Genomic DNA, 8,596 nt, shown 5'->3' on the forward strand with positions numbered 1-8,596 from the left:
TGTGAGATGCCCATATAGGGTTTTGGAGGGTTTTAGGGTTGGAAGATCTTGGAGGGAATTAGGGTTGGATGGTTTTGGAGGGTTGGAGGGAGTTAGGGTTGGAGGGTTTTGGGGGGACTTAGGATTGGAGGGTTTTAGGGCTGGAGGGTTTTGGAGGGAGTTAGGGTTGAAGGGTTTTGGAGAGTTTCGAAGGCTGTTAGGGTTCTTGAGTTTAAAAATTTTGATTTAAAGAATTTTTTAGGGGTTTGGAGGGTTTCTGAGAGTTTTTGGAGTGTTTAGGAGATTTTCTGAGAGTTTTTGAATTTTTTTTTTTTTTTTTAGAATTTTTTAGGGTTTTGGAGGGGCCCCTCACACGTGCCCTGGGGCCCCAACACACACACACACACACACTCTCCCCAGGGGCCCCAACACACACACACACTCTCCCCAGGGACTCCCTAGGGGCCCCAACACACACACACACACTCTCCCCAGGGGCTCCCTAGGGGCCCCAACACACACACAGGTCCCCCCCAGGAGCCCCAACGCACACACACTCTTCCCAGGGCCAACCTGTGCCATAAAAGAGTTGTAGGTTGGCTTTTAAAAGAATTTATTTACACTGCTAATTTGCATTGTTTTTCTTTCGGTAGGGCAAATCTTTTCTTTAACATGATTGTCTTGCTTTTCACAGGGTGTGATGGTTGGTATGGAACAGAAGGACAGCTACGCTGGTGATGAGGCTCAGAGCAAGTATCCTGACCCTGAAGTACCCCATTGAGCACAGTATTGTCACCAACTGGGATGACATGGAGAAGATCTGGCATCATACCTTCTACAACGTGCTGCGTGTTGCCCCTGAGGAACACCGCGTCCTGCTTACTGAGGCTCCCCTGAAACCCAAAGCCAACAGAGAAAAGATGACCCAGGTTGGTTTAACGTTTGAAATGATGTGAATCTGCCTTTCAGTTGACCGTTTTAAACCTATTACTCTTCTCCTTAAGTTCATCCAATTCATTCACTTTATCCAAGCTCGATCTCCTCTGAACTCTTGATTTTCTCATCTGTTGGAACCAGCAGATTATTTCTTTCCCTGCCTGGTCTTTCTGCACTTTGTTTTGTGTGCAATCTTTGTTTACACATGCTTCTCACTCTCCAATTCTGACTTGTCTTTATTCTAACTAACTGCATGGCCTGTAGTGACAACCTAATAGAACAAAGCATCGATTAAACCTTCCTTTTCTCATTTCAGATCATGTTTGAAATCTTCAACACTACAGCCATGTACGTTGCCATCCAGGCTGTGCTGTCGCTGTACGCCTCCGGTCGTACGCCTCCGCTCTGGTATTGTGATGGACTCTGGTGATGGTGTGACCCACACTGTGCCCATCTATGAAGGTTATGCTCTGCCCCATGCCATCCTCAGTCAGGAACTGGCTTGCCGTGACCTGACTGACTACCTCATGAAGATCCTTTCCAAGAGAGGCTACGGCTTCAATACCACAGCTGAGAGAGAAATTGTCCGTGACATCAAGGAGAAGCTCTGCTACGTTGCCCTTGACTTCGAGCAGGAGATGGGCACTGCTGCCTCTTCCTCCTCTCTGGAGAAGAGCTACGAGCTGCCTGACGGACAGGTCGTCACCATTGGCAACGAGAGGATCGGGTGCCCCAAGGCTCTCTGCTAGCCATCTTTCGTGGCTAAGAAGTGAACAAGTGCTGTAGTTACTGTTCAGTGTGTCGTGGAAATTAGACAACACTTGCAGACTCTCAGGTGAAAAAGTTTATAGAAGGATGAATACAGGATAGAAGAAAGCAGGATAAAATAATGAGAGCACTCTGAGGTGCTTGTGCTGAACATCTACTATGTATGATGCGCAGGGTACGATACACTTCTATGTACCCATAATGAGCAGTTTGAGGCTGTTCAAACAGGCTTTGTTTCAGGGTTGAACCCTTAACAGAAAAGCATGTTTGTCTCTGTAAGCAGATAAATGTTCTGTACTAATCTAAATGACATGACCTTTGATGTTATAATCTGATGAACAGAACAAGAACAACAAAACTTTTACAAAGTAAAAATGAATAATTTCCCCTCACAAGTGCTTCTGGAGACCTTGTCTAATACTGTCTTGATCTTCAGTTATGGAGTCCTGTGGAATCCGTGAGACCACCTTCAACTTCATCATGAAGTATGACGTGGATATCCGTAAAGATCTGTATGCCAACACTGTACTGTCCGGTGGTACCACCATGTACCCTGGCATTGCAGACAGGATGCAGAAGGAAATCACATCCCCGGCCCCTTGCACAATGAAAATTAAGGTGAGCTTGGTTTATCCACCATGGGTGGCTAATGAATGAAAAGGCAGGTGAATGCTTTAATGTGAGACTAAATCTGGTCTTGTATTTGCAGATCATTGCCCCACTTGAGCGCAAATACTCTGTCTGGATCGGAGGCTCCATCCTGGCCTCGCTGTCCACCTTTCAGCAGATGTGGATCAGCAAGCAGGAGTATGATGGGTCTGGATCCTCCATCATCCAATGCAAAAGCTTCTAAACAGACTGCTATCACTTCACACCAACTTAATATGCGCAGAGAAAAACCTGAAACGACAACATTGGCATGGCTTTTGTTATTTTTGACGCTTGACTCAGGATCTAAAAACTGGAACGGTGAAGGTGACTGCAATGTTTTTTGCAAATAAGTGCCAAAAAAACCAACTACGCCACCCTGTAGGGGTGACAGGGAAAATAAAAACTACACCACGTGTAGCAATGTGGCTCCTTTCGTTTATATACTATAGTGAACCTTCCAACTACACCACTTGTAGCAATGTGGCTTGCTCGTTTCGTACCACCCCGAGAAAACGGGGAAATAACCCAAATAAAGACACAAGTACGTTCCACTTAGAACAGGCAAGAGGCATGGGTTTCCATATAAAAATACATTTTATTTTGAAGTTAAAGAGACTGGCCAAGAATTATTTTAAAAGAAACATCCAACACAGTCAGGCATTGGTCAAATAAAACAGTCATAAGTTAACAATAATCATAGGAGGGCTGATGCTTCCTGTATGAAGGGCAGGCTAGTACGACAGCACCAGCTATACAAAAGGGAAAAGCACCCCACTAATCAGAATCGTACCCACAAAATTCACTGCAAATAAACACAGAAATAATGACCACCCTTAATTAAGTAAAGCCAAAGGTGCAGCAAAGAACCCCACCCCCCAGCCTCAGGAAACACTCAGCTTTGGTATGTCCTACTTCCTCATTTACTTCCTCTTCCTCTTCTACTTCCTACTTCCTCTTCCTACTTCCTATTTCCTACTTCCTCTTCTACTTCCTACTTCCTCTTTTAGGGATAGGGTTAGGCCCCCTTGGTAGAGTGTGTGTTCATAAGGGCCCCTGGGGGCCCAGTGTGTGTGGGGGCCCCTGGGTGCCCTTGGAGAGAGTGTATGCATGTTGGGGCCCCTGGGGAGAGTGTGTGTGCATTGGGTGTTTGGGTTAGGGTTAGCCAATAGTGGGCACCAGCACAGCATGGAGGTGCCTCCTACTTCCTCTTTTGCTTCCTATTCCACTTTCTACTTCCTCTTTAACTTCCTATTTCCTACTTCCTCTTCCACTTCCTACTTCCACTTTTACTTCCTACTTCCTGCTTCCTCTTCTACTTCCTACTTCCTCTTCTTATTTCCTCTTCCACTTCCTATTTCCTAACCTCCTCTTATACTTCCTCTTCCTACTTCCTGCTTGCCACTTCCTACTTCCTCTTCCTACTTCCTCTTCCCACTCTTCCTTCTACTCTTCCTATTTTCTACTTCCTCTTCGTACTTCCTCTTCCATTTCCTCTTCTTACTTCCTCTTCCACTTCCAACTTTCTCTTCCTACTTCTTGCTTCCTGTTCCATTTCCACTTCTATTTTCCACTTTTACTTCCTATTTACTCTTCCACTTCTTACTTCCTCTTCCCCTTCTACTTACTACTTCCTCTTTTACTTCATCTTCCACTTCCTACTTACTCTTCCTACTTCCTCTTCCAGTTCCTACTTCCTGCTTCCTCTTCTTCTTCCTAGTTCCTCTTCCTATTTCCTGTTCCATTTCCTATTTCCTAATTTGGCATGGAAGGTCACATCGTCAATCTCAGACTGGAACTTGGCGTGGAAGGTCACATCGTCGACCTCATACAAGAACTTGGCATGGGAGGCCGCCTCTTCGACCTCGGATGGGAACTTGGTGTAAGAGGCCCTCTTTTCATCCTCGGACAGGAACTTGGCTTGAAAGGCCATCTCTTCGACCCCGGACAGGAACTTGGATTGAGAGGTCATCTCTTCGACCTTAGACAGGAACTTGGATTGAGAGGTCATCTCTTCGACCTCAGACAAGAACTTGGCTAGAAAGGTCATCTCTTCGACCTCAGACAGGAACTTGGCTTGAGAGGTTGTCTTTTTGACCTCTGATAGGACCTTGGCTAGAGAGGGCTTCTCTTCGACCTCAGACAGGAACTTGCCTTGAGAGGTCATCTCTTTGACTACGGACAGGAACTTGGCTTGAGAGGTCATCTCTTCAACCTCAGACAGGAACTTGGCGTGAGAGGCCGTCTCTTCGACCTCGGACTAAAACTTGGCAATCAGAAGTACAAGGATCAGGCAGAAAACAAAGTCCAAGGCAGACTAGGGTCAAATGATCAGGCAAACAGGCTAAATGAAGCAGAGCACAGAATTGAGGTCAACAGGGTAAACAAAGTCTATAACCAGAAAAGCAAACACGAGATAAGGCTTGGAAATACGACAGAGACTAAGCAACTGAACGTAATACTTCGCAAAGTCACAGTGTTCAAAAAGTCTCTTATATAGCGTGGTTAATACAATAGCAGAACAGATCAAAGAAATCAACCAAGGCACAGAAAATTTGTTCCAGCAGTGGTTAGCATTCACAGCTGAAGAAACCATATAAACAGAAGCATAATATGTGCCAGGAAAAGACAGATGGTTAGAGTCCTTCTGATTCCTAGCCACATGTGAGATACAGAGATGTAAGCCTCTCTCACCATGCTAAATCAAAGCATGTGTTGCACTATACCTGAACTGCAACCCAAACCTAGAAGGGACACAATACCAGCATACTGTAGTAAGATACAATCCAAAGTACATCTACAGAAATAGCTGCCACAATGTGGCTAAGTCACTAATGTGACCGGTAGTCCCCAAGCCACCAGGTAACGTGAAAATAGCACCCGATTTATGCTTCCCATACTGCTATGAAGGATACAGAAACCAAACCTTAGAGAAGGTGACGAACTGTGAGGAAATATGGAGTGCTGAACAGAATGTGCACATAGCAGTTATAGATGAATATGGAAAAAGATCTAAGGTCAGCTGTAGAATCTCGAATCTGGTCGAAATGGGAACATTACCAGTAGCTGATATATTCTGCTACTGTGGACAGGGAACGGTTATACGACAGACCCTTCCACCATACTGGGGAAGAGAGTGTGCCCCGATAATCTTGATAGGCTCCCTCAGGATTCTCCCACTAGGCATGGATAAAGAACTAGTAGTGCCAAGGAGGAAAAGACGCTTTAGCCTCGAAGGGAAAGAGGGCAGGAGTCCCAGTAGGTATCCCCAAAGAGTACAGGGCTGTGGGAGAAGTGTCCACAGACAACTTGATCGCATTCCTTCCATGGATGCAGATGAAAAGAAATGCAGAATGGATTAATTATATATGGTACAACCAATAGCAATTCATAAATTACACCCTGCAGGGAATTGAAAAACAACTACATGCAGTGCCCCTAATGACCCTGCAGAACCAACTAGCTATAGATTCGATGAGAGCACCAGATTGCTTAATTGGTGAGGAATGCTGTATGGTAATCAGCATGCATACTGGGGAGGGAAGTAATCTAATTTTTGCCATTAAAGCACTGGAGAATCTGCACAATGAACATGTGTGGAATTCACATAAACCAGACCCTGAGTAAGAAGAATCAGACTGGTTTAACTGGCTATTCTCTGGGAGCTGGAAGGTCATCCTGATAAGAATGGGAACAGTACTGGTAATCTTCTTATTAATACTAACGTTGCTGACCTATTGTGCAATCCCCTTTATCTGCAAAATGATTGGCAAAGCCACTCAATCCTTATTTGGGCAAATCCTGCAAATTGTTGACAAACCAGAGTATAGTGAAATGAAAGGATGTGGTCCAGAAGAGTACGATGTCGCCTGGAAAGGCTCAATCCACCTGGAAGTATCCCCATAATGCATTTCTAAAAACACACTCCAGGAAAATGTATATAATGTAAAAAGGAGAACACTAATAAAAAACATTAGCTAAGTAGTGAAGATAGAAATATAATAACAATAAAAAAAAATTATAATAAAATATAAGCAAAAAGAAGGAAAAAGAAAAAATGGACCTAATAGAACTGTATCCAGTAGGTAATATGTGTATTATGTCTTTGTTTTTGTGTCTCTTTCTTTCAATAATTAAATAGAAAGATTGTGCTGTACAGCAGAATGGACACTAGATACGAAGTGATAGACATCCTGACTGATGAACTGAGAGAATGGAAACCAACTCACTTGGAGCAACTGTTAAGCAGACTACATCACCATGGACTGAAAATGGGTGGACGCAAAGGAGGAACGGACATATGGACCCATAAACAATGAAGGGATCACAGTTGGGTTAACCATGTGAGATATCATCTGATGTCTGAGGTATCATATGGACTTCTGGTAGGAGGACTGGAATGGTGTTCCCCAAACACTCCCATATGGAAAGACATAGAGGTCATTACAGTCAGGGCAGGAGAAGATAGACTATGGACTAATGTGCCTACAAAGACAATGAAGATCTTAAGCACCCTGCCGAATTCAAGAATGGGGAACAGATAAGGGTGATGTGCTAGTAACCTCTTCCCTGACCCCCACCCAGCCCTTCTACATGGTGTAAAATCACAAAGGGCAGAAGGAGGCATTCACCAGGGAGTGGCAGACAACAACAAGGTTGTCTGCTGCTTGTGTCAATTTACACTTGAAGGACTGAAATACTATGATTGTGTAGCTGTATGTTAATGAATGTTAGTGTATAAGGTTGTTGATATGTCGAGTCCAGGTTAAGAATACATTGTCAAGCACAAAAGCTGGCAAGATGAGAATTTATCCCTTATTAATTGGCAAAGAATGGGAGGGTTTTTTCGCTCACCTCTGGGCATAGTTACCTGTCATTAATAATATGCTTGCTTGCTATTGTAAGAAAGGTTAAATAAGAAAAGGCATGTTTCCTCAGTATGGTTCCTCAGCGTTAGCAGGTTTATGAGAAGAGTGTGACTTTAAAGTCACAAACGGGGGAATTATGTAGAAATTTAGAGTGATAGAGTATAAACAATTAAAATATCACCTGAAATCTGAAAACAGCTGAATGTAAAGGAGACTATAAGGTGTAATATTTGTGCAGTGTGTGTGTGTGTGTGTGTGTGTGCGTGTGTGTGTGTGTGTGTGTGTGTGTGTGTGTAGGAGAGCGAGAATGGAGGGGCCCCACAACAGATGCACAGATAAGAGAACACACACACATGCCCAGATAAAAGAACACAAACAAAGATGAGGTTTAAGATGAGCTTGTATATTGACAAAGTACAATGACAAAGTTACTTTTTTACAGAATAAGGTTCCACTGAACATCATACAGGGTGTGGTGGAAATTAGACAAACACCAGTAGGCTCGTCCTCTCAGGTTTAGAAGTTTATTTCAGACCATACTGGAAGAGAAGAATGAGAGGGCTCTGGCATGCTACTCTGCATCCATGATATATATACTGAAGGTACCGGTGTATGTCTGCACATCTGGTACTTTCAATAAGGAAGCCAAAACCATTAGTCAGACGGTCCTAACTTACCTTGTGGTTACAAGGTCGTAGTGGGTGTGCAGATATCTCTAAAGATAATAACATGTTTGTGTCAGCACAAGTTCAGCAGAAGTTCAGCAGAAGTTCAGAACATTCTGTATCATTAGAGGCTAAATGTATATTCTGTAACATTAGAGGCTAAATAACATGACCTTACATGGCCTGACATACAGGAACAGGAACAGAGATGCGTCTTTCAGACATGAAAAAATACAAGAACTTAATACATTTCTCTCACATTTCCCCCTTTTATCATTACCAGACATGATAACAAAATAAGACAGAGAAATTATTATGTTGTAAACATCAGACCTTCAGAATTATTTCACGGTTCATTTGAACATGTAATAACACAGCTACAATAAAAAAGCTAATGCTGTTTTTGCGGATATAAAGTATCCTGTGGTCAAGCATGCTCAATATTTACAATAGGCGTGAAATGGATGTCAATGGGTTGCCACTGTCAGTGTCGCTGGGAGGATCTAGTACCCAGTCAGGTCCTCCTAGAGGCTTCTTGATAGAGAATCACTTTCAGGTTCTCCTGTTGAAGTCCCGTCTTCTCCCACTCAGTGCTCTACTCTGGCACTTTCCTACAGTGGCTGGCGTGCACCAATGTGGCTCTCTGGCTGACCTTTACCACAAAGTCAGTGACGAAAAGGATCTAGAATGGCCCCGACCACCGTGGCTTGTTCCACCTGGTCCTGCGGAAGT

General features: G+C 43.7%; 1 pseudogene; it reads left to right on the forward strand.

Moving 5' to 3' along the window:
* Positions 1-676: 676 nt before the first annotated feature.
* Positions 677-6,787, forward strand: LOC108275698 (actin, cytoplasmic 1-like; annotated as a pseudogene).
* The last annotated feature ends 1,809 nt before the right edge of the window (positions 6,788-8,596 follow it).

This window comes from Ictalurus punctatus, chromosome 15, assembly GCF_001660625.3.
Source record: "Ictalurus punctatus breed USDA103 chromosome 15, Coco_2.0, whole genome shotgun sequence".
Taxonomy (NCBI): domain Eukaryota; kingdom Metazoa; phylum Chordata; class Actinopteri; order Siluriformes; family Ictaluridae; genus Ictalurus; species Ictalurus punctatus.